At 40.0% G+C, this 27,185-nt stretch overlaps 1 pseudogene; it reads left to right on the plus strand.

Moving 5' to 3' along the window:
- Positions 1-17,503: 17,503 nt before the first annotated feature.
- On the plus strand, positions 17,504-17,631 carry LOC132002416 (U4 spliceosomal RNA; annotated as a pseudogene).
- Positions 17,632-27,185: the final 9,554 nt, after the last annotated feature.

The following is a 27,185-nucleotide window of genomic DNA, read 5'->3' on the forward strand; positions in this document are numbered from 1 at the left end:
GGCTGACAAGTTTGGGGGGAAACAAATGTCCAAGTACAGTATTAAGGAGCTAGGCATATTTGGGGAGTTGGCTGTGGTTTGGCATTACTGGAGCGTAGAGTTTAAGGTGGAGAGATGAGAAGTAAGAAGGGTGAGCTAAGAAGGACTCAGCCCATCAGGGACCTAGGGAGGATTGCCTCCTATTGTTGCTGTAACAAATGGCCACGAATTTAGTAGTCAAAAGCAACAAACGTATTCTCTTTCGGTCTGGGGGTAAGAAGTCTAGAATGGGTCGGCAGGCTACCGCATTCCTTCTGGAGGCTCCAGGAAAGAGGAATCTGGTGTCCTTGCCTTTTCCAGCTTCTAGAAGCTGCTTGTACTCCTTGTCTTGTGTGCTGCCCTCAATCCCCATCATTCCAGTGCCTGGTTCAGCTGTCCCCTTTGTTACGTTCTCTGAGTCTCCTGCTTCCCTCTTCTAACAACCCTTGTGATGACCTTGGGCCTACCTGGATGATTCAGGGTAATCATCTCCCCATTTCAAGATCCTTAATCACATCTGCAAGGTCCCTTTTGCCTTGTGAAGTGACGTGTTCAGATATGTCAGAGACTGGGATGTGGGCATCTTTGGGAGGCCACTACTCAGCCTGTCACAAATAGTATATGTCATAGTTTTTGGGAAAACAGTTTGAAGATTGTGAACAGATGATATACTGATGTAAGTGGTTCTCAAATTTTAGTGTGCTTATTAAAAACGAAGGTGATTCTGATTCAGTATCTCAGGGGTGGGTCTGGCAACTGCATTCCCACAGGTGATTCTGATGCAAATAGTTTCAGAATTACTCCTTGGGAGATGGCTTTCTGATGGCTGGATGGATAATGGACTAGAGAAGAAAAGGACCACAGACCTGCAGATAGACTCTTGCAGTAGCGCACAGTAGAAGAATACATTGTTAATGATTAACAAAATCCTTTCCAAACCCCTGAGAGACAGTATAATATGTTCATTAAGGGCCTATGTGATGGAGTCAGACAGATCTAGTTCTATCACTTGCACCTGTCACCGTGCAAAGTTACTTCATTTCTTAAGTCTCAATTTCTTCACCTGAAAATGGAAATAATCATATCTATCTTTATGGTGGTTTTGAGGATTAAATATGATGTGTCAGAAAGGCACTTGGCACAGTGCCTGGCACACAGTAAGCACTCACAAATAATGGCTATTGTTTTTTTTTTTTTAAATTAATTAATTTATTTATTTTCGGCATAACAGTATTCATTATTTTTTCACCACACCCAGTGCTCCATGCAATCCGTGCCCTCTATAATACTCACCACCTGGTACCCCAACCTCCCACCCACCCACCAATTCAAACCCCTCAGATTGTTTTTTAGAGTCCATAGTCTCTCATGATTCACCTCCCTTTCCAATTTCCCCCAACCCCCTTCTCCTCTCTAACTCCCCATGTCCTCCATGCTATTTGTTATGCTCCACAAATAAGTGAAACCATATGATAATTGACTCTCTCTGCTTGACTGATTTCACTCAGCATAATCTCTTCCAGTCCCATCCATGTTGCTACAAAAGTTGGGTATTCATCCTTTCTGATGGAGGCATAATACTCCATAGTGTATATGGACATAGTGTATATCTTCCTTATCCATTCGTTCGTTGAAGGGCATCTTGGTTCTTTCCACAGTTTGGTGACCGTGGCCATTGCTGCTATAAACATTGGGGTACAGATGGCCCTTCTTTTCACTACATTTGTATCTTTGGGGTAAATACCCAGGAGTGCAATTGCAGGGTCATAGGGAAGTTCTATTTTTAATTTCTTGAGGAATCTCCACACTGTTCTCTAAAGAGGCTGCACCAACTTGGATTCCCACCAACAATGTAAGAGGGTTCCCCTTTCTCCACATCCTCTCCAACACATGTTGTTTCCTGTCTTGTTAATTTTGGCCATTCTAACTGGTGTAAGGTAGTATCTCAATGTGGTTTTAATTTGAATCTCCCTAATGGCTAGTGATGAGGAATATTTTTTTCATGTGTCTGATAGCCATTTATATGTCTTCATTGGAGAAGTCTCTGTTCATATCTTCTGCCCATTTTTTGATATGCTTGTCTGTTTTGTGTGTGTTGAGTTTGAGGAGTTCATTATAGATCCTGGATCTCAACCTTTTGTCTGTACTGTCATTTGCAAATATCTTCTCCCATTCCGTGGGTTGCCTCTTTGTTTTTTTGACTGTTTCCTTTGCTGTGCAGAAGCTTTTGATCTTGATGAAGTCCCAAAAGTTCATTTTCGCTTTTGTTTCCTTTGCCTTTGGAGACATATCTTGAAAGAAGTTGCTGTGGCTGATATCGAAGAGATTACTGCCTATGTTCTCCTCTAGGATTCTGATGGATTCCTGTCTCACATTGAGGTCTTTTATCCATTTTGAGTTTATCTTTGTGTACGGTGTAAAAGAATGGTCAAGTTTCATTCTTCTACGTATAGCTGCCCAGTTTTCCCAGCACCATTTATTGAAGAGACTGTCTTTTTTCCACTGTATATTTTTTCCTGCTTTGTCAAAGATTATTTGCCCATAGGGTTGAGGGTCCACATCTGGGCTCTCTACTCTGTTCCACTGGTCTATGTGTCTGTTTTTATGAATAATGGCTATTGTTTTAAGGGTCATTATATCTAAAGGACACATGTTATTTTTTAGTGAAATGCTCAATTTAATTCTAAAGTGAATGTCGACTTTTTATGGGTTATTCATCTGTTGAACCTTTACCTAAAGTTCTAGAGGAAACAGAACAAAAACATTAACAACAAAAAACCAGGAAGGATCCCTCTGAACACAGAGCCGGCCCATCTTGCTTTTACATTTATAAGCCATTCCTCAGGACATACTCCTCTCTGGTTCTGCAGATCCTGTTTTCTAGCACTTTGTGGGCCTGAAGGTGATGATCAGTCTAAAGGCAGAGGATGTAGAAACGGCAGAGGCAAAGCATCAAATGCAACAGAGATGGAACAGCCCTTAGCCGAGACCGCTTGTTAGGACGCATATATGAAAATAATGGAAAATTCCACCTGCCAAAATACTGGAAGCTAGGAAATTTGACAAAATAGGCTCTGCATTCAGACACTCCGTTACCTACAAACTTGTAGAGAAATTTAGGAACTTTTGGGGAAATGAGAACACAGTTTATCTCAGAAGAAAGATGTTCCAGCTTTGTCAGCTCGGTGATTTTACTGGTCCCACTTAGGCGTTACAAAAATGGGAAGTAGAGGGGCACCTGGGTGCCTCGGTGGGTTAAAGCCTCTGCCTTCGGCTCAGGTCATGGTCCCAGGGTCCTGGGATCGAGCCCCGCATCGGGCTCTCTGCTCGGCGGGAAGCCTGCTTCCTCCTCTCTCTGCCTGCCTCTCTGCCTACTTGTGATCTCTGTCTGTCAAATAAATAAATAAAAATATATTTAAAAAAAATGGGAAGTAGAATGTCCCTCTGTGTCTATGAATAAATGGATTTAGGAGTAAGATTTTCAGCACTAATCTGTGATCAAGTAGAGGAGCTTCTGTATTCTGATTCAGACAGAGTGCCTGTTTTATTAATTAAGTGATGAAAAATTGTCCTTAGGAGAGTTTCTGTATAATGAGGTAAACACATTTGCCTGCTGTAGAAGGTGGTTGGAGGCTCAGACTGTGTTGGGGAATGGGAGGTGAGATAGGAGGAAAGTGGCGGATGGTACTATCCCTGTCCCTTCATTCCTGCAGTCAACCCTACAGATCATGCATACTGGGCATCCCTGGGGCAGAATGGGTAAGAATGGGAGAATGTGCAAGAAAACCCTGTAGATGAATGCACTTAGATTGGGCTGATGTTGGTAGCCCAGTTGGCAGAACATTGTTAGAAGAGCAAAACAATCACCTATACTGAAGTCCAAGGGAATGTTTACCTTACTTAAAATAAGAAATTGCTTTCAGGTGTGAACTATCTGCTACCATTTGAATAATTGCTCTTCACTGCCTATTGACAAGTATGTTTAGCTGTTCACAGAAGTTAGTCCTTAAAGGGCCAGCACTTGCCAATTTTTGTTAATGTGGTTACGAGACTGCATTTTGAACCATATTAAAACTGAATTTTGGGAAAGCATGCACAGTTCCATTTGAAATAATGTTATTGTTTTGAATTATCCCATTTCACAGATGAAAAAGTTGAAGAACTGACAACCTGCTCAAGATCCTGTTTTAAGTCTGAGACTAGTGGTACCCTAGACAGGGAAAGGGAAACAATCCAAACAACGTGTTTTCTAGCAGTGGGCATGTCAGAACTTTAGCAGGCAACATCCATGAGATAACCTTGTTAAACCCTAGCGGAAAAAGTGGCCGTACCTATCTTTAATTGACCAGTAAATGCACGTCAAAGACTTTAAGATACATTTATGGTATACTTGAGCTTGAAAGTATATCCAGAAAGAGAATATTCAGCAAGATGTGTCCTCAGTGAAAGGAGGGTCGCTGTCAGTTTGGCAAATTTGACCGACTGGCTCCTGGAGATTTCTGTTTCTGGTGAATGGATTATCTCAGCCTTTAAGCAACCGCCTCTCTCTCTACTGCTGCTGCTGCTTTTTGATATTTCTCTGTTCATTTACACCTCCCCCCAGGGCAGAGAAGGAAGATAAGGCGGAAATCAGTATTGGTCATGGGTTAAACGTCTAATTGCAGCTCTTAAGGGGACTGGAGAAAGGAAGGTAAAACGAGGTCTGGGAGTTCTGTGTTGCTCCGTGTCCCTGTTCCCGTCCCCGGTGCAATCCATCAAGTGTCCCTGGGTTGGCAAGGCCCCTGGAAGTGTAGCTGAGCTGGTCTGAAATTTAAGTCAGACAAAGAGGAGATGGCTCTTTTTTGTTTAAAAGTATTTTCCACTGGAAGACTGAATTCACATGGTAAAGGAAAAAAATGTTTTAAACAGACATCGTAATATTGTTTTATCTTGGCAAATGTTCTTGTGCCTGTATATGCATACACTTGTAACATGTTCTCTAAATATATCTTTAGTGATTTATGGGAGCAGATGGGAGATGTGATCCATATAGTCTCTTGTTTGAATAAATTGGTGTCCGGACTTCAGTTTTGGCCATCACTGCCCAGTGCTGCTTTTCTTCCTAATTAAGACATAGATGGGAGTCAAGAATTGGATGAACAATATTTTTACTTCTAGAACTGAGAGATACCTGCCGATCTTGGACTTTAGTAAAGTCTCTCCTGCCTGTATCATTTTCCGTGGACGGATGATGCCAAACGAAGTTAGTTTAAGTTGTGTGACCTTACTGTTCAAGGAGTTGGATGAGAAAAACAGTGAATTCCTGATCTGGAAAATAGCCCTCTCTTCTTGCTGTTCCCTCCCTCTTCCCCTTCTTTCTTCCATAGATATTTATTAAGTACCTACTAAATGCTAGACATATGTCCTATGCCTTGGTGATGCATAATAAATAAGATAAATAAATAAGATAAATACTTTGCAGAAATTAATTATTTTAGGTGCATAAGTGATTAGTTAAATGAAATTACGATATATGTTATCAGGAAAGTTTGGAGTTCTGGGGGGAATATAAGAGGCCAGAGCAGGGTCCTCTTGAGTGGTCTTGGAGAGTTCTAAGACACTTAAGATGTTGTTAAGGAAGTGACATGGAAACTAGGTCTGAGCAGAACAGAAGGAGCCTAGGTGAAGCACTGGGTGGGTCGGCAGACAGGTTGTGTGCAAGGAAGAGAGGGTTAAAAAATAGCATTTGCAGTGTCTGAGGTGGGAGAAAGTTTGATGTGTCCAAGGAATGGAAGTGGCGCAAAGACAGCAAGTGGGGGAGGAGTGGGCCAGCTGGATATACACTGGACCTGCTGCTCTGTGGAGCAGAGAATTAGGGCCAGGCAGAAGAGAATTTAGGGGATCAGACATGGGGCTCTTTAATTGCAGAGAGTGAGAGGTCACTGGCCAAGGAGGGTGGTGGTAAAGGTGGATGAAAAGTGGGTGACTATATGCAAAATCCTGTGGGGCCCTGGGATCGCTCGGGTTGGCAGGCAAGGTGCAGAGTAGGTGCCCAGCCTTTGTCTGGCATCCTGTCTTTGGGCCTGCGTGATCTCAGAAAACATCTTTTTCATTGTCTTCTGCCTCACCTGCCTCCTTCTTCGTGGAGATAAGGAGTGGGGTGCCCTAGAGTTCTTTGGACAATCTCCTGTCCTGGCCACCTTGGTTTGACAGCGAGGGGACAGATGCCATCATGGCCTCTTTATCTGGGGCTTCAAGCCATCCCTGGCCAGCTTCATTGGCATCAGCTCCTCTGTTACTTTCTCTTCTACCCTTTTCCCTCCCGTGTCCCTTTCTTTAGTCTGGAGGCATCTGCTGCTTAGCTCTTCAAGTTGGATCATTTAAGTTGTGAGTCTTCCAGAGGCCACGCATATCTGTTTCAGCCCTTGCCTTGGGTTAGGCCCTTAGATTTCTTTCCTCTTCTTCTTCTGTGTCCTCCCCACAGGGCCACATCTGGTGTCTACAAGAGAGTGCATGTGTGTGTCCCACTTCAGGCCACAGTCATGGGCTGTCTGCAAAGTTGTGTGGAAAGTGCTCTTGTCAGTCAAATCTTTCAGAAATATATATTTTTGAGGTATCCTTGTAGGGAATCATTTTGTAAAATGAATAATCCTTCTGCCCTAATTGTTGGATCTCCCACTGTGCCCTGCTTCACCTCTTCCTTTGTCTGGAGTGTGAAGGCTTCGTGCTCCATGTTGGGGTGTGTGGAAGGATTGTTCACAGTCTGTGTCCAAGAAACTGAGGGCCTAGTGCAGGCCTTGGTAGGACAGTCCCACCATGTCCTGCACCTCTGCGTTGGGAAGCTTGGCCCAGCATCTGAGGCATCAGGACAGTCACTGTCCCCAGCAGTTGCTGGTGGCACGCTTGCCAGCTTGGTGTTGGCAGAGACCATAGATGGCCACAGAATGGGAGGGGGAAAAATAGTGGATATCAGACTTTAGGGTACAAGACACATGTGGGGAAATCCCAGAACCTCCTGGGAGGAATTTGAGGAGGAAGAGTGGGTGAGGGCTGAGTCAGAGAGAGACTGTTTGGTGTCGGATACTACTCAGTTGTACTGCCTGGCTGATGGGTCTGGGAAACGTGGTTTGTGGAAGACAAAATTACCAGTGGAAGAATAGGAAACAGAGATTAGATTATGCTCTAAAGACCTTCCAGGTGGTGTGTCTCAAATGGGGTTCTGTGGTAAGTGTGGATTCTGGCTCCATTGAGCTGGTGGTCACCAGTTGGGGCATGGGGGTTAAATTTTTGCATATCTGATGAACTGATGGATGATGCCAGTGGTGCTGCTCCTTAGGTCTCACTTTGAGTAGCAAGGATCCCGTTAAAGAATATAAATGGCGTGTAGGGAGATTTGGTGGAAATCTTTGATCAGAAGCCTGGGATAGTAGAAACTTAAAGAGATTGTTTCTCCTTTTGTAGTGCTATAGGATACCCGAAGTGTTCAGTTTTGGAGTTAGTCTGGTCTGAACTTCAGCTCTACCATTTAGTGCCTGTATGACCTTTGGGTCATATATATATAACCTTGTATGTATATATACACATATGTATGTGTATATATATATTATTATATATAATATATGTAATATGTTATATATGTATACATATACATACATATATACATACACATATACATATGTATAGGTATATACATATACATATATAACCTTGTATAGCCTTGGTCTCATCCTCTGTAATCCTCTGTAAATGTCATCCTCTGTAAAATGGCTACCTCATAATAGTACTTATCTCATTGGGGTTGTTAGTTATATTATTCAGTTTGAAGAATCTGGGTTAAATAAAGTGAAGTTGGTGTCTTGACTGCAGGACTTTCCAGGACCCTTAATTTGCAAAAGTGATGCTCCAGGAAGGAGATATGATCAGTGACATTTCCTAAACTGATCTGACCACTGAATTTCTAATTTTCTCAGAGCATGTGGTGGGTCTCTGAGACCCCTGCTTTAGGAGAACTGATGTGGTGGCAGACAGAAAGACGAATTCATCTGGGAAAGGCCATAGCTGGGGAAATTCTCCAGAACCTGAGCCTGGAGGGAAGGGGTGCGGCAAAATGACCAGTGTGGAGCCGTTGAGGCAGTGGCGTGGGGTGAAGAGGAGGAGGTGAGGCCGAAGCAGGCTATAGACTTGAGAGAAAAGAGGGCTAGGAAGAAGGAGGAGTCCTGTAAGATTCTTTCCCCCCTAGAGAGAAACAGAAGGCCAGGGGAGAGTGCCATGTGTTTAATTTTCCATCCTGATTTAAATTCTGCTGCTTGTTGCCCACAAACTAACAGCATGCCTCTTGAGTCTCTAGGGCATTTTACAGTAAAGCCACATATTTTCTGAAGCTGGGTCAAGATTGAGCATATGAAATTCCTCAAGTGTGAAATTCCACTTAACCCCATTAATGCTTATAACCCTGAGTAGGTATTGTTTATAATTCACTTCTAGTTAACCAGTGGATATTTACATTTGACAAATCTTTTCAGCTCTATCTCAGACTAAGTTTATTTTAGGGGAGAAAATTGGCCTTCCTGTCAAAAAGCTGAGAAGAACCAGCCTCCCCCCTCCCACTCCTTTGGTTTGCACATTTGGCTGTAACTGTGTGTGTGTGTGTGTGTGTGTGTGTGTGTGTGATGGTACTCTGAATTTCATGATACTTAGGGTAGTCAATCTTTCATTTATAAGGGCCTTTACAGTTTATCAAAGGTTTTGACATAATGATCTCATTTTATTCTGACAAACCATGAAATGGGTATCATTTAGCATATCTGTTTTTTTCCCTTACAAGGTGAAGAAAGTGGGGATAGTATATAGTTTCATAGGCCGATCTATAGATACTTTCCTTCCCCTGGGAATTTTCTGCAGCTTTTATACAGAGCTTTCATACTTGGTTGGTACTGAAAATACCAAAGCAATTATTTGAATTACAAGGATAAACCCATTTACGTGTCAGTGCAGTTACTGAACCATGCTCACAGTGTAAAGAGCCTAGTTGAATTGCAGCTGGAATCCTGTTAGCTCCTCTCACTCCTGCTCCCAAATCAGACTGGCGTACGAAAGCTTCATTTACTCTCCTCCCCAACACATGCTGACCAAAAGCCACACAAATCAGCATTCACTTTAGGTTTAAAAATTTTTAATGGCCTCTGACTTTGTATAAAGTAATTACCCCAGCTAATATTTTAGAATCATTTGATAAAAGTCCAAGATCTAAATCTTTTTGAGTGGCCATTCAAGTGCACTCTAGGATGAATATGAGGCGCTGCCTTTTCTGCGTATAAGGAACGCTGTTCCGGCCACCACCTAGATTTTAATTAGTTAACGTCTCTCATCCCACTTCACAGCACTGGTATAGAATTCAAGCTTTCGGATTCTGTTCAACAGTTAGCAGTAAAGGCTACCACTGGTGGCACATTTACTTTGTGTTGAAACCTCTGAACTCTTCTGGGAGGCCAGGATGTGTGTTACATTTTCGGGAGAAGAAACTGTGACATGACAAGACTAAGAGGAGGAGACCCCACAACCTCCTCCCACTGGCTTGTGGGGCTGACAAATGCGGTTTGAGATTTTGTGGAGCGAGTTCATGTTACCCAGAAACTCAGAAGTATTACGAAACATCCCGTTGCACTTCCAGTGTTTATAGTCTGTTTTTTGGTCTCATACAAAGGGAATGAGAAAAAAAGTCAAGTGATGACTTATTGATGATAATTTAATCTTTTAGTGTTAATGAGGAAATTGGATGTGGCTTTTGATCTGTAAACATAGTGGACGAATATTCACATTTAACAGCCAGAATGTGGAAGTGAAAGAAACTGTCAGTTGGGTATAGGCGAGTGCTGAGGAGTCCTGCCGAGATCACCCTCAAGGCTGGTGTGCTCATCCCACACTTTTGAGAATGGGCTTCTAATACTTACAGTATCCTCTTCTCAGGAGAAGTGCTGTCTGCCTCACCCCAAAGTCTCTCTCTCATTTCCAGGTTGGTGCCAATACTGAGTGTCTCTTAAGTGACGGAAATCTTTGTTGGCTCAGGACTGTCCTAGTTTCTGCATTGAATGCTGAAAGTTCCATGTCTCTGGAAACCCCTCAGTCCAAGGCAAACCAGGGTGATTGGTCACTCCTTTGTTCCAAGGGGGCCCCCAACTCTATGATGTCATGAGGAGGCCAGAGCTCCCTGTGGGACCAGACTGAAGCTGATCTCCAAGCAAGACCCATCCTTATGAAAGAGGTCACAGATCTCTCTCACCCTCTCAGCCATCGGAAGTCACAGTGAGAAGATGGCTGTCTCTGAGCCAGGAAGGGACTTGCCACCACATATCATATTTGCTGTCCTTGATCTTAGATTTCCTGGCCTCCAGAAATGGGAGAAATAGATGTCCATTGCTCAGAAGACACCCAGTTTATTGTATTTTTGTTATAGCAGCCCAAACAAACTAAGACACATGTCAAATCAGTAACATTTTTATTTGAATTCTCTGCTGAGGCTCAGGTGTGAAGTGAAAAAATGGATGGACGTGTCTGTATATTTTCAGACCTGGCTCAGGTTTATAATAATCTAATTAAACCACATTTGTGTTGAGGAGTATTTTTGACTTGCAGAATGTAATCTAAAATCGCTGCAGGCATGAGAGGGTGTGGCGTGTGTGTTAGGGAGTGTGTGGTTGCGGGGAGGCTCCTTTTGTCCTCCCTGTTCTGAAGATGAGCAGGGTGATTCTTAGCTTGGGAGAAGTAAAGTGCCTGCAGCATTATGGAGGCAGCTGTGACAGGCTAACACCATGGCTGGGAATTATGCTTGCATTCAAACTCAGATCCTGGCTCTGCTGCATGAGCCAGAGCTGTGTGATTTTGGGCAAGGTGCTTAACTTCTTGGAACCTATTGGCTCATCTGTAAAATGGGACTAAATGTAGTGTTCAGGTTTGTGGTAAGGATTAAATAACCAACACACAGTGCCTTGTTGATAGTGAGTACTCCATAAATAATTGCTGTGGTGATTTTTCTCATGATAGGATAGTTGGCTGAATTAGTTGTAAGCCCAGTTTTGGGGTATTTTATGTAGGTAACCTGCCCAAGAATACCACTACTTTCCCCACCTTATGCTTACATAGGGCCTTTGTTTCTCAGCAGGCTTTACACGAGGTTTCTTATCTGAAGTTTATAGCCATTATCTAAAGTCATCAGAAAGGCATTTTCATCCCCTTGGTCAAGGCTATCCAAGTGACTTTCAGAAGTTCATATCTCCCACTCACTGGTGTTGCTTCCTAACGTAAAATGGGCTTGTCTAAAAGAAGAAGTATTTCTTTTTCTTCTCAGGACAATGAGAACAGCAATTTCTCAGGTTTTTCAGAACCTTCTGAACCCAAATTAATCCACACTATTCCTCTTAAAGGAACAAAGGCAAGAAATACATGCTCTCTTGTTCATAAGGATTGCGAGTGCTCTTTTTTTTTTTTTTTAATTAAATGAGGATGGATACCTTCAGTCATCCACCCTCTTTTTAATTTCCTATGTTCAATTTGATTAAGATGTGTTTCTTCAAGATATGTGCTATCTGGTTCTTGTTGTATAAAAAGTTTAATATCTTTCCCCCTTTTATTGGAGTAGTAAGGCATTTGACATTAAAAATAATAGCTTTGAATTTTCCTGTTGCTGTCTGCATTCAGTAGGGGGAATATTAAGAATAGATGGGAAAATTCATTTAATTCTTTCTCTGAAGAGTCCTTTCAAAGCATTATGCTTAACATGATCTACTCTATAGTCCACAGATGCATAGAATAAATAAAATAGAATGATAACATAAATTCCTTAGCGTCTAATCCAGGAAATGAATGTCTGTTAAAGAAATATGGCTAGCAATCTTTTAAAAAGTCACTGAAAACTTATTTCTTCCCTTTGTTTAGCTGAAGTGAGCATGTGAATTGATTTTCAAGGAGGGGAATTGCAAGGGAGCTTAAAAAGAACAACATTCTGTTTTACTGTTTAAACCTCCCAAATTAGTACACTCTCTGAGTTGTGCTTTATGCCCCATCCCAAGTCTTTGTTTTTGGACAGAACTTCTAATATCTAGGCATTAGGGAAGGAAGAAGCAGCAGCAGACAGGGTCCTGCGCTAAGGTACGCCAAGGTGCTACTAAGACTTCCAGCCGTGCTGGACCCAGATGCCCTGGAGTAGACACTCTCAGGCCGAGGCCAGTGGGCGGTGGGCTTTCAAACAAGAAGTGTGGTCCACTGTGTCTGCCTGTTTTCTTCTGTATCAGCTCCATAATAGCTCAGTGATTCTAAAGGACTTAGGGCTTCAAATATACAACCTCTGGGTTGAAATCTTGATTTCTCTAGTACGAACTTTATCCTTTGTGCATCAATTTTTTTAATAGCTGGCTTCCAAGATCAACTCCGATGATCCCCACCTTATACTGACACCCTCATGTAACCACCTCTCATATTTACCAGTTGATCTGTGTAACTAATAAAATATACAGAGATGATGGTGTGTCACTTCTGAGGTTCAGTTATAGAATACCAAAACCTCCATGTTGGTGGCTCTTGCACTTTTAGAACACGTGTTCTGGGGGAAGCCAGCCGCTGTGCTGTGAGCTACCCTATAGACTCATGCGGGAGAGACCGAGGTCCTCTGCTAAAAGCCACGTGAGTGAGCTTGGAAGTGGGTCCTCTAGCCTCAGTCTTAATGGCAAAATGGGAATAATAATAGTCCCAGTACCTGCCAAGGTACTAAGTGACATAGCATATATAAATGACCCAGAGTTAAATGTTCGATAAGTAGTGGGTGCTATTACTAGCACTTCTGAGTTGGCTAGTTGACTCTTCTCTCAGATCCAGAAATGGTGTATATAACTGTTTAGTGCTGGGACTTTTGCTAGCGCCACTATTTGGACCTCCCTTTAGCAAATACTCATCTTCTTTTGGCCAGCCCTGTCCTGTCTCATCACTGCTTCCAGGGGAGGGATAAGATTCAGCCAACTTACCAAATAGTGTGTGTTGAGTCACTGCCTCGGTGTGTCCAGACACTGGGTCAGATCAGCCTGGAAAATCAGCCCTGAGAGCAAGAAGGATGTTTTGGAGGGAGACTTTTGAAATTATTTTTTATTTTTTGACAAATTTTTCCATTTTGAGAGAAGATGGTAAGTTGGACAATGGAAGGGATATGAGTGTTGAATGGAGTCAAGGGAGTGATTATAAATTTATTTTTTTAGTGAAAGTGTAAGAAAGCTCTTTGACCCTTTTATATTTTATTTTAATTTGTTTTAGTGTGAGTTATCAGTACATAATTTGTAACACAGTGGTTATATAGTATTGATTTTCTTCTCCTAGAGAAGGAAAACACAGCTACTCTCAAGTATTGATCAGAGAGGCGCTCCTGCTCTTTTGGGAAAGTCTTCTTGGTTCTAACGTATAGCTCCAGGAATTGTATGAGAGGAAAGGGACACCTACCTAGTTGGCCAGTATGGGAGAATCGACCTGGGCAATCAGTGCGAGAAACAGATGTCACATGTGGATGTCAACAGACTGTTCTCACAGCCTGGTTCTTTTAGCATTCACAGCTGCATATGCTATGGATGGGTCAATACCCTTTGATAAATATGTTATTTTCCTCCATAGTTAAAGATTTTGGTCAAAAATGATCTTTGCTGTGAGGGGTATGGAAGATAAACAAAATAACTTCTTTCATAGTGGGGTAAACTGATCTACTGAACAATTTTGTTATTTATCTCAGGATAGATAAAACCCAAAGCCAAGTACTTCCATAGTAATCTACAAATTGATACTGTTTCATTGTTATCAGTGCTGTTATTTTTTAAATCAATGCAGCAAGCATACAACAAATTCCATGGGTTCTGTAGGTAGTAGATTTGTTTTTGTGAAAGTGCACCATTTCAAATTTATTTACTTCAATTAAATATATTCAGATGAATCACTTAGATGTCTATGAATTTTTTGATTTCCTTTAGTCACCAAATCTTTAGATACCAAAGGTGCTCTGGAATAGTCTACAGGTAAAAGAGAGCAGATTTATCAAGGCTAGACCTAGAGGGAAGAGATATAAAATAGTAACCCAAGGGGGCAGGGTGGTTCTCTAACCTTTGTGTGGAGCTGTTGATAGACCCAGGGCTTGATTGCTTGTTCTTGGTACCATCTCAGCTATGTTTCAGTACAGCCTGAAGGCTCTGTTTCCTGTCTCTTTTTCTGAGTCACTGCCCAGTTATTAGCAAGGAGATGTTTGCCCTCGGGCCTAGGGCAAACAGGGATGAGTAGTATGAAACTTTCACTTGTGTTAAGCAGAGAACTGTAAATTGAATTGTTCTTAAATCATGCTGTGCTATAGCATATTGATTTGCTAACTATAAGTTGAATGCTATTTGAGAAATAGTTCTTGTTCTATTTCTATCAGTAAATTTCCAGGTTATTCTAATTCATTCCTTCTTTTAAAGCAGTGGGCCACACTTTTCCAACCATATTTGCCCATAATGCTTGACTGAATCTCACATAACATCTCTGTTTGTATAGGTGTGCATGTACCTTAGGGTATTTCTGAAAAGTCCTCTGTCATTGTGATGATGCATTTAAACTTCTTGTTGGAAACTTTCACGTGAAATGATCTGGCAAACAGGCTTATAGTCTTGAATAAATTGCCAAGACTACTACCTCAGGTGGTTCCTAGACAGGGCAGTTATAGAGCAAATGTGCTTTATAGAGTAACTAGTAACTTCTAGAAATAACTGATGAGATAACTGGAACGAACAAAATCAGAAGTGGAAGAGAAGGCATTGCAACTGACACCACAGAAATATGAAGGATCGTAAGAGACTACTATGAACAGTTATACACCGGCAAACTGGACAACCTGTATGTTTCTAGATTCCTAGAAACATACAACCTACCAAGACTGAATTATGAATTAATAGAAATCTGAACAGACCAATGACTAGTAAGGAGCTTATACGAGTAATCAAAACTGTCCCCAGGACCAAATGGCCTCACTGGTAAAATCTTACAAAATTTTAAAGAAGAATTAATTGCAATACTTCTCAAACTTCCAAAAAATAGAAGAAGAGGGAGTCCCCAAAGGGCAACATTACTTTGATATTGAAACCAGACAAAGGCACTATAAGAAAAAAAATACAGGCCAATACCCAGATGAACACAGATTCAAAAATCTTCAACAAAATATTAGCAAACTGAACTCAACAATACAAAAGAAGAGTCACGCATCATGATAAGTGGTATTTATCTCACTTTGCAGGGATGCAAAGATGGTCCAATATCCTCAAATCAATCACTCTGGTATACCACATTAACAAAAGGAAGAATAAAAATCACATGATCATCTTGATAGATGTAGAGAAGCACTGGACAAAAATCAACATCCTTTCATGATAAAAACTCATCATGGTAACCCTCAACAAAGTGGGCCTCAACATAATAAAGGCCATATATGACAAGGCCACAGCTAATATCATACTCAGTGGTGAAAATCTGAAAGCCTTTTCTCTAAAATCAGGAATAAGACAGGGCTGTCAACTCTTGCCACTTTTTTAAACATAGAACTGAAAATCCTAACCAGAGCTATTAGACATAGAGCTATTAGAAATAGAGCATCCAAATTGGAAAGGAAGAAATAAGATTGACTCTATTTGTAGATGGCACAATAGTAAATATAGAAAACCTGAAGGACTCATCAAAAAAACCTGTAAGAGCCAGTAAAGAAATGCAGTAAAGTTGCAGGATGTGAAATCAGTACACAAAATCAGTTGTATTTCCACACACTAACAACTTTCAAAAAGAGAAAGTAAGTAAGTAATCCCAGTTACAATTGTATCAAAAAGAATAAAATTACCTAGGAATAAATTTAACCAAGGAAGTAAAAGACCTGGATACTGAAAACTAAAAGACATTGACGAATGAAATTGAAGAAGACATGAATAAATGGAAAAATAATGTGTGTTCACGGATTGGAATAATTAATTTTGTTAAAATGTCCATACTAATTAAAGCGATCTACAGATTTAATGCAACACCTATTAAAATTCCAATGGCACGTTTCACCGAGATAGAGCAAGCAATTCTATCTTGCTTAAGGTCAAAAGACCTCAAATAGCCAAAGCAATCTTGAGAATGAACAAAGCTAGAGGCATCACATGTCCTGATTTCAAAGTATATTACAAAATTATAGTAATCAAAACAGTATGGTACTGGCACAGAAACATAGACACATAGATCAGTGAAATAGAATAGAGAGCCTAGAAATAAACTCATGCATCTGTGGTCAATTAATTTATTACAAGGAACCATGACCATGCAGTGGGAAAAAGATAGTCTTTTCAATAAATGGTGTTGGGAAAATTGGACAACCATATGCAAAATGATGAAAACGGACCACTATCTTATACTATACACAAAAATCAACTCAAAGTGGTTTAAAGATGTAATATAAAACCTGAAACAATAGATCTCCTACAAGAAAACACAGTAGTTAAGCTCCTTATCATCATCTCCTTTAAAAAATATTAATAGAATCTCTCCAATTACTGTGGATATGAAACTTTTATTGGTTACATATGCTGCAAAACCCCTTATTTGTTACTTGTCTATTTACTTTTGTAATGGTGTATTTGATAAAGAGAGTTACTACTTTTAATGTGGTCAAATTAGCTTTTTTTTTTTTTTTAAATGGTTAATGCCTTTTCTATCCTACTTAAGGATACTATTTCTATCCGAAGGTCATGGAGATATTCTTAGTTTTTCCTTCTAGAAGGTTTATTATTTTTTTGCTTTTTTATATTTATATTAATGATAAATCTAGAATTATTTTTTAGTGTGTGGTATATAGTAGGGGCTAAATATTTCTAAAATGAATATTTAGTTGACATAGTATCATTTACTAAAAAGAATACTCTTATCCTACTGTGCCTGTGGTACCAAACATGGTTGTAAATTAGGTGACCTTATATGTATGGCTAGATTTCTAGACTCTGTTCTGTTCTGTTAGTCTGTTTTTCTCTTTTTGTACCAATACCACACTGTCTTAGTGTAGTCTTATGAATAAGTCCTGGTATCTGGGAGAGCAGGTACTCCTAATTTTTTTTTCTTTTTCTATGATGTCTTTGCTAGTCTTGGTCCATTGCATTTCATGTAAAAGTTGAAATTCTCTTGTCAGTTTCCATAAAATATATCTTTCAGTAATTGTATGAGTTTGCATTAAATCCATACATAAATTTAAGGAGAGTTATCACAATGTTGGGCTCATTAATTAATGAATATCATAAATGGTTCCATTTGTTAAGTTTTCTTGAAACTTTGTAAGTAAAGTTTTATAGCTTTCTGTGTAGTAGTCTTAGATCTTTTATTAGATTTACTCACATTTATTATATTTTTATAGTATTATGTTATATTTTTAGCATACCATTTTCAAACTGTGACTAACATATAAATCACATTGATTTTAAAATATTAAACTTTAAGCTTTGTGCAGTGGCAGTATCGTAGCCAATGTGGTTTATCTGAGGCGCAATTATTGCTAATTGAAAACTTTGCCTAAATTTTAAATTTTATCTAGAAAATTTGATATGTTTGTTTATTAATTCTAATAATTTACTTATAAATTCTTTTTTAAACACAAATAATAATATCATCTGCAAAGTAATGAAAATTTTATTTATTTTTTCCAATCCTAGTATATTTTTATTTCGTTTTCTTGCCTTAATGTACTATCTAGGCCTCCAATCAGTATTGAATAGAAGTAATGTTAGAGGTTTTCTTATCTCATTCCTAATATCAGGGAGGAAGATTTTTCAACATTTAAGTATCACATGTACTTGTTCACTGTGAGCTTTTTTTTTTTTTTTTTTAAAGATTTTATTTATTTATTTGTCAGAGAAGGAGAGAGAGACAGAGCACAAGCAGGGATAGCGGCAGGCAGAGGGAGAAACAGGCACCCTGCTAAGCAAGGATTCAGATTTGGGACTTGATCCTAGGACCCTAGGACCATGACCCAAGCTGATGGCAGATGCTTAACTGACTGAGCCACCCAGATGTTCCTTCACTGTGAGCTTTGATAAGATTAAGGAAGTTCCCGTCTTTGTCTAATGACTTTTTTTTTTTTAAATAAGACTTTATTTATTTAAGGAAGAGAGAGACAGTACAAATTGGGGGGATGGGCAGAGGGAAAAGCCAAATCCTTGCTGAGGAGAGAACCTGGTCTTGGCCTTGATCCCAGAACCTTGAGATCATGACCTGAGCAGAAGGCAGACACTTAACCGACTGAGCCACCTGGGTTCCTCTAAGACCTTTTTAAGAATAACTGTGAATGCATGTTGAATTTTATCAAGTATTTTTCAGCATCTATCAAGTAATCTTATGGTTTTCTCCTTTATTTCATTAATCTGGTTAATTACATTATTTTACATATCTATTGTAACATACTTAAAAAATTTAGTCTGACTACTTTGTTTTTCAGTTAGAATATTTAGTCTTTTAACATATGATATAATTTTCTAATATACTAAATGTTTTTTTTCTTTTTCAGAGAGGGAGAGAGAGAGAGAATATATGTGTGAGCAGGGGGAGGGGCATATGGAGAGGGAGAGAAGCTTTTTTTTTTTTAGGTTTTATTTATTTATTTGATAGACAGAGATCACAAGTAGGCAGAGAGGCAGGCAGAGAGAGAGGAGGAAGCAGGCTCCCTGCTGAGCAGAGACCCTGGGATCATGACCTGAGCTGAAGGCAGAGGCTTTAACCCACTGAGCCACCCAGGCGCCCGGAGAGGGAGAGAATCTTAAGTGGGCTCCATGCCTGCCACAGGGCTCCATCTCACCAACCTAAGATCATGACCGCAGCCAAAATCAAGAGTCAGATGCTTAACCAACTGAGTCACCCACCCAGGTGTCCCTCAAATATAAATTTAAATTGTAACTAACATTTTTTTGTCTTCCTGTTCTATGTAATTTTTTCCTCATTTCTTACCTTTCTTTGTTTTTGTTGTTGTTGTTTTCCTTTCTTCTTTTGGATTTATTATTTTTATTATTCCTTTTCTCCCCTACTCACTCAGTAGTAATATTAATACACTCTCTTCTTATTCTTTTATTGGTTATTCTAGAGATTGCAAGGGTGCCTTGTGCAAAATATATCTACCATCAGATATTTTCTGTCCTTCTGTGTCATTCTCCTGTTGTGCTTAAACCTTAAAAAATTTTCACTGAAATGATAGAAAAGAATGCTGACATTGATAGCATAGTAAAAATCTAAAATGCGCATGTAGCTCCTGAGAGGTAGTTCTGCCTTCTCAGTACATGCTGGGATGTTCTCAGCCTATACCTCCTAAATGCCAGACTGCAGGGGAGAAAATACAGAGGCCATCCCCACCATCACCATCACCACCACTGTGGGGGAACTCTGTCTCATTTATGATACCTGGTCTTCCTTGTCTCTACTGTTCTAGCCCAACCTTCTCTGTGAGGGTAATATTTGTGATAAAGGCAAACAATTATTATTCTGACAAAGATTTCCCTCTTCTGCCTTATTTTCACAATATTTGCATTGGGATAACTCTGTATCTTTGCCACTCACTTTTGAAAATGGTAATTTTCATTATTTTAAATGTTTCCAAAAGGTATTAAATGCCCTTAGGTGTTGAATTGAACATTTAGGAAAGGAGTCAAAACAGACTCTTTGGGTAGTTCAGTCACCGGCATATTTTATTTGGCCTACGGAGTATTTTTAAACATTATTTGAACTTTCATGTCTTTAAGTGAACCATACAGTCTCCATTCTCCCTTTGGTCTTAAGCCCACCTCCCACTCTAGTGTTATTCTCTTCTGGCCCCCTACATTTGGCCAGGTGTCTTACAAGAATCTGGCCCTGCTTTTGCAGTGAGAGACTGGTCTCTTCAGTAGGACTAGAACCAACCTGAAACATTCTGAAAGAGAGAGTTTGATTCTCTTACAAAGAACTTGGAGATTTATTACTGAAACACTGCATCTCTCTGTGTCTCTCCACTCGAGTGATATTTATCTTTGCTCACGAAGATCTACGATGAATCCGCTGGACTGGGGACAGTAATAGAGCTGCTAGCGTCACTTCCTTGGAGAGGTCTTCTCTGTTCATGTCCTGCAGAGTAGTTTTTCTTCTTAATTCTGTTTCTCCCAATTTCTTTTCTTTAAGCTATTTATGACAGTATTTATTTTAGTTCTTTATTTGCTTACTTGCTTGTCTGTTGTTCCTTCTGAGCCTGACACTCCTTGAAGGGGGTGCATTGTTGTATTCTTGGCATATCGTGCAGTGCTTTGCAGGAGAGACTCAGTCATGTCTGGCTTGAGGAATGAATGAAAGAGGCACTGCGGTTGCACGAGCACTGTGTAGATTTCCTGCCTGTGACCATGCTCATCCCCCATGGAACCTGCGGTCAGTGGAGGTGGGGAGCACGTGTGGGTGTCAGTGCTAATGTTCAGCCCTGTGGCAATTTCCCCACTAGGGACTGTGAGGAAAGCAGTGAGAAATCTCTTAAAAAGGAATCTTGATACCGTTCCTGGGGAACATACATGTGTACCTTGCATGTGGTCTAAACAAAAAGAAAATCAATTAGGTCACACACCTGGAAGTGGAGGGGTCGGGGACGGATTTCAGTGTTATTAACTGATGATCTGATAAAAATTGAGATTCTCTCTGAATCTCTGCTCTGTTGTCCTGTGCTGGCTTCACCCTGGGGGGGGAGTTCTTTGTGGATACAGCACATAGTACCAGGGCTACATGCTTGTCTTTCCCATCTGATTCCGTGTGTGTGTGTGTGTGTGTGTGTGTGTCAGAGAGAGAGAGAGAGAGAGAGTGAGAGAGCGCACACACCTCTTCTGCAGCCACTCAACAACCAAAGTCTTTTTCTTTCCCTGTGTTTAGTTGAGTTGGACCAAATCGAGCCAAATGCCCATGTCTGAACCAGTAATTCCCTCTGGCCTTTATTCAAACATCGTCTTCTCCATTAGACCTTCCCTGACTCATCTGTCTAAAAGCACAAACCAACTTTGCAGCTTCATCTCTGTCTAAATCACTTATCATCTAACTAGCTATGCTTTTTACTTAGCTTTCCCTTCGCTTATTGTTCCTAATCTCCATAAGGGCAGAGATTTTGTGTATTCTAATTCCTGTGGTATCTTCTTTGTCTAGAATGGCCTATGACTTAGAAGTCATCTAATAAGTATTTTTTTTAAGATTTTATTTATTTATTTGACAGACAGAGATCACAAGTAGGCAGAGAGGCAGGCAGAGAGAGAAGGGGAAGCAGGCTCCCCACTGAACAGAGAGCCCGATGCGGGGCTCAATCCCAGGACCCTGGGATCATGACCTGAGCCGAAGGCAGAGGCTTTAATCCACTGAGCCACCCAGGCGCCCCTAATAAATATTTTTTGATTGAATTAGTGAATGAATGTGGCCAGGGAGATTTCACAGGACTATTGGCTCTGGCTTTTTTCTCTGTTTAACAGAAATATGATTCCTATCCCATACAATTCACCTGTTTGAAGTGTTCAATTCAATGGCTTAGTATATTCACAGAGTTGTGCACCCATCACCACAATCATGTTTAGAACATTTTCATTACCTCTCCAGAGAAGCTCCTATTCCTCTAGCCATTATTCCTCACCTCCTTCATTCCTTTCAGCCCTAGGTAGCCACGAATCTACTTTGGTCTGTATAAATTTGCCTATTCTGGATGTTTCATGTGTGTGGAATGTGTGTGTCTTCTGTGACTAGCGTCTTTCCCTTTGCACGTTCTCAGGTTTCATCCATGTTGTCGCCCATATCAGTAGTTTATTTCTTTTTGTTGCTGAATCACATTCCAGAGCACGGATATATTGCATTTTATTTATTCATCTCTCAGGTAGTGGGCTCACCTTCATTCTTAAACCAGTCACTGTGAAGAAGGCTTGGTTTGCCGTGATTGATTTCTTTTACAATCCCAGCCCCTCTTTCTTGTTTCAGTGCCTCCGAACGAAGCGCTGCCTCACATAAGGGGAGGGACATAACGGATGCTCGCGGTCAGCCATCAGCCGATTGGTATCATGTCAAAGAAAGTTTCTTCGTTTTTTCCTTCTGTCTTTGCATTGTCATATTTTCCTCCTTCCAGTCATTATTATTGTCATATATTGGAGGGTCAATGGCTTGTGGCATCAAAACCATAATAAGACAGAAGGTAAGCCAGCAACAGAGTGAATCATATTAGCTCTGTCTTCAGTTTAATTTCTTCATAAAAAAATCTCTCATTTTTCAATGGACACTGAGGTGTTACTCTGGAGGACTGCAATAAAAAATATCACCATTTCACCTAGGATGTAAAATATTTTCCCAAGGCAGTCTCTTCTTAATTTCCTGTGTTCTGTCTGTTGGAAGGCTCGCTGGTGCAAAGCCAATATGAGCTATGCTATATTTCAAACAAATGCCTTTTTGTTCTGGAGGACTGGGTATTCTTTTTTCTTTTCCAAGTAATTAACCCAGTCAGGGAAAAATACCAAAAGTCATTTTGTCCGTTTTTGTTTCCCTTTTTCCTCTCTGGTCAAGGTTGGAACATTCTTCTCATCAAGAATATTTCCAAAGACAACTTTGGGTAGCCAGTGAGGACACTGTCCACACTTTTTAATTCAGTGGCAGAGGCTTTGGGAAAACAGCATGCTTCTTGTAGTCCAAGCAAAAAGGTGCAAATGGCTTTATTGAAAATCAATATGCTCTTGTGAAGTGCTGCTCATTTCTGAGTTCTTCACCATTTGTCGTTTTGCACCGATAGAGTTGGAAGGAGGTTTACAGCTGTGGGTCTCCGAGTCTCAGGTTTTATTTATTTATTTTTTTCCTGTCTTTTCTACTATGAGCATAAGGTTAAAGGGGCATTTGGTATTTTATTTGTTTACTCTTTGGAAGAAGAGATATGTGGCTTTTTCCTACCCTCTCTTTGATAACTGGAGTTAAATTCCCTCCCACTAAGGGATATAGCTGTCACTCACAATGTGGTCTCCTAAGTGAGGTCAGATTTGCGCAGACTTTGGAAGAGTGTTTGAGGTTTCTTAAAAGTTCCCTCAGGATGCTGTAGAAAGTCTCCTGAATCCCAGGGAGTGAAAAGTTGAGACATGGGGGTGTTGAGTTCAGTCAGTGTAGGAAGGCAAATGTCTTCATACTCTGTAATGGATGCTCAGGTGCCTAAATTAGGCCTAGTTCTGATCATTAGTGTAAGAACACAAATTGGTTTTAATTGGTCACAGTTTTGGTGAAAGATTATCTGTGAGATTGGATTTACCAAAATTTATGGGCTAGTTGCTATTAATATGGCAGCATCCGAGGAAGATCAGGGTCATTTGTAATGACTTCATTTGATTTGTACAGATTTCGATGAATTACAACATTTTTCCTGTGCTGAGAAACTAGATACTTCCTCATAAATTTCCATGGACCCTTTAAAAAGTTTAACCTTCATTTTAAGCCTAGAGATAACATAAATCTGAACAGTGAGGTATGGGTGATGGTTAGCTGTGTCACAGCAAGGTCTTAATGAAATAGAGCCTAGAGGGGGGCCATAGGAGAGAGAGGACTGGAAAGTATGCCCTTGGACAATTTCTTAATGAATCAATGTCTAAGGGTCACTTTATTTATTTATTTATTTATTTATTTATTTATTTATTTGGTGCCTTGCAAATACATGGTATTCAGTGCATTTAGTTGACCTGACCTGAATGGGATTTACAGAGAGAATGACAGGTGACCCAAAATAATTTTAACTCTTGATTGAGAACAACATGTTTTACTTTTTAATGTTTTGAGCTGGGAAAGGGGTGAGGACAAGCCCAGGGTTTAAATGGTTTTATTTCTTAGTGTCACATTTTTTCCCTGTAAAATTCCTACCTACACCTAAGCGAATAATACTCCTCTTTGGTCTCATTTGCCATATCCTTTACCCAGACTGGTGCCTTTGTTTCTTTTTAGTAACTTCCGATCCTGTCCTGAGACCTTTGAGCAATCCCAACAAGGCTTGCTAAGTCCTTAGAGAGGGCCTCTTACTACAAAGTGTTACTAATATTCCATACTGTAACTTAAACATTGCCTGCTGTACAATTTGATTACTAGTTAATTAGGATTCTGTTTAATTTGATCAGAACCTCTGGAATTAAATCATTTTATATTAGAAAAATTATAAAATTTGATTGTTCCAAGAAAAGATTATTAGAATGCCAATCAGGTGGTTAGAAAAAAATGTCATCAAATAATAAGACTAATTTTATAAACAAATTGGAAAACAGCCAGAAAAGCCAGCCTAAGTTTGTTCTCAAAGTGTGTCTCCAGGGAACTGAGAGCTAGCAAAATCTTTGTAATGGTTCTATGGGCTGACCTCTTGTAGCTCAGATGTTTGTAATAAAACAGTGGGTAAAAGTTTATTGTTGCATGGATGGAAAATTTACTTGTGATATTTAGTAAAAAGCCTAGGCATAACCATCATTGTTTTGACTCAGTCAACGAAATTATTCATTTACTCATTTGTATATGCATACCTTTATTTATCTTTGGTGATTCTTCAGGTAACATGAACTGTATCACTCCTGAAAGGCTTTCTGGAGTACATTGTGCAGAGGTCAGTCATTTATCTGGTAGTTTTGGGCAACCAGATCATCCATTTCTTTTCTTCTTGTATGTGCTCTGTATGTCAGATTGTGGGTGAGAGTTGATGCCGTTTCTCTAAAATGTATTGAGAGGAAATGGCCTTGCAGGCAACTGTTAGTAAGGTTTTAAAATAGTTTCCTGGGACAAGTCTGGCTAGACCAGGTGAGAAAATGCAGAAGGATGGCTAGTACTGGCCAGCAGCTTTGGTCGCCCCAGTCACTCATAACTGGACGTCTCCATGTTGAGGTGACATGATGGTGAATTTACCTTCTGTTTTCACAAAATATGACTAATTTGGGACATTTAAATACACAGCACATGTTATTAAATAAATGAGGAATACCATGTGAAGTTTAAAAAAAATAATAAAGAGGATTCTAACTACTGAATTTCTTGTTTGAGCATGTGATCTAATATGCTATATTCAGTTTCCTTATGGAATTTCACAGTTCACTGGTTTTGCTTATTCTCTACTGTATTGTGTTTTTGTTTGTTTGATTGGTTAGTTCTTTTCATAAACAAACCTTTTATCTCAGATAAAGGCCCCTATTAATCTAACTTTCTTTCAGAGATATTTTTCTATTGCTTCAATTCTCTCTTGGCAAAACCGGATAGATTTCCCCCTACCTTTCAAAAACCATGTTTTGTTTTCTGTGTTATTTTTTGCCAGAATTTCACTTAAGAAAAAGAAAAACAAAATAGATATTTTGTTCACAGATGTAAAGCGAGACCTTGGAAATTCTGTAGATCATTATTCTTAAGAAATATCATTACTAGAATGTGTAATAATATGGCTTTTGGGGAGAATGTATTTGTCCCTCTGGTCAGGTCCTGGAGATTACAAGAAAAAAACACCTACATATTGCCTCAACAGAAAGATTACTGGAAGGATATATCAAGAACTTGAGTATAAAAAAAGGTTTCTACTGTATCAATTTTCCTGGGCTCTGTAATATGCAGTTAGTTTCTTAAAAATTAATAATATATCAATAACAATGATAAAATGCTAATAGCTAACATTTATTGAGAAGTTAGTGGGTAGTACACATGTTACTGGGATTACATAATTAAATCTTCAAAGTGGCTCTACAAGTTAGGTATATTATCTTCATTTTACAGATGAAATGATGACTTGGAGAAGTTAAATAATTGTCTAAGGTCAAACTATTTTTAAGTGGGGATGGGACTCCAGATAGAACCCAGATCTTCAGCTATATAGTGTGTTGGGTTCATTTCCATTTTTAAGTGGTTAAAATCACCTCCACTGGCTCAAAAATTTAAAGGTAAAGATCTTTTTTTTTCATCCTTACCTTTTCTGTGACTCCCAACCCCTCCAAACTGGTTAAGTCCTCTTGTTATTTTCTGTGTAGTCAACTGGAGTTTTCTTAATGCACATAAGGACAAATATGAGTATTTATTCCCTTCCTTACTCTTTAAAACACAAATTGTAGCATTTATACTCTTTAAAACACAAATTGTAGCATTTATATGCACTAGACTGTGCATGCTTGTTTGTATCTTGTAGAGCTTGGCCTTTAACTCCCTTACTTACTCTGCCTTTCATGACCATCTCTGAACTGTTCAATTCTATATAGACCAACCACCCTGGTTGGTGGTTTAAGCACTTTCAAAAATGGAAAGCCTGGGGGTGCCTAGATGGCTCAGTGGGTTAGGCCTCTGCCTTCAGCTCAGGTCATGATCCCAGGGTCCTGAGATGGAGCCCCACAGCGGGGAGCCTGCTTCCCCCTCTTTCTCTGCCTGCCTCTCTGCCTACTTGTGATCTCTCTCTGTCAGATAAATAAAAAAAGTATTTAAAAAAAAAATGGAAAGCCTGGTAGGGCAGTTTATGCCAGTCTTCTCAAAAGTGGCTGCCCCTTGGGAATGCAAGCTGGTGCAGCCACTTTGGAGAACAGTGTGGAGATTCCTTAAGAAATTAAAAATAGAGCTTCCCTATGACCCTGCAATTGCACTACTGGGTATTTACCCCAAAGATACAGATGTAGTGAAAAGAAGGGCCATCTGTACCCCAATGTTTATAGCAGCAATGGCCACGGTCGCCAAACTGTGGAAAGAACCAAGATGCCCTTCAATGGACGAATGGATAAGGAAGATGTGGTCCATATACACTATGGAGTATTATGCCTCCATCAAGAGATGAATACCCAATTTTTGAAACAACATGGACGGGACTGGAAGAGATTATGCTGAGTGAAATCAGTCAAGCAGAGAGAGTCAATTATCATATGGTTTCACTTATTTGTGGAGCATAACAAATAACACGGAGGACATGGGGAGATGGAGAGGAGGAGGGAGCTGAGGGAAATTGGAAGGGGGAGGTGAACCATGAGAGACTATGGACCCTGAAAAACAATCTGAGGGTTTTGAAGGGGCAAGGGGTGGGAGGTTGGGGGTACCAGGTAGTGGGTATTGGGGAGGGCACATATTGCATGGAGCACTGAGTGTGGTGCAAAAGCAATGAATACTGTTACGCTGAAAGGAAATAAAAAAATATATAC

This window comes from Mustela nigripes, chromosome 14 (assembly GCF_022355385.1).
Source record: "Mustela nigripes isolate SB6536 chromosome 14, MUSNIG.SB6536, whole genome shotgun sequence".
Lineage (NCBI taxonomy): Eukaryota > Metazoa > Chordata > Mammalia > Carnivora > Mustelidae > Mustela > Mustela nigripes.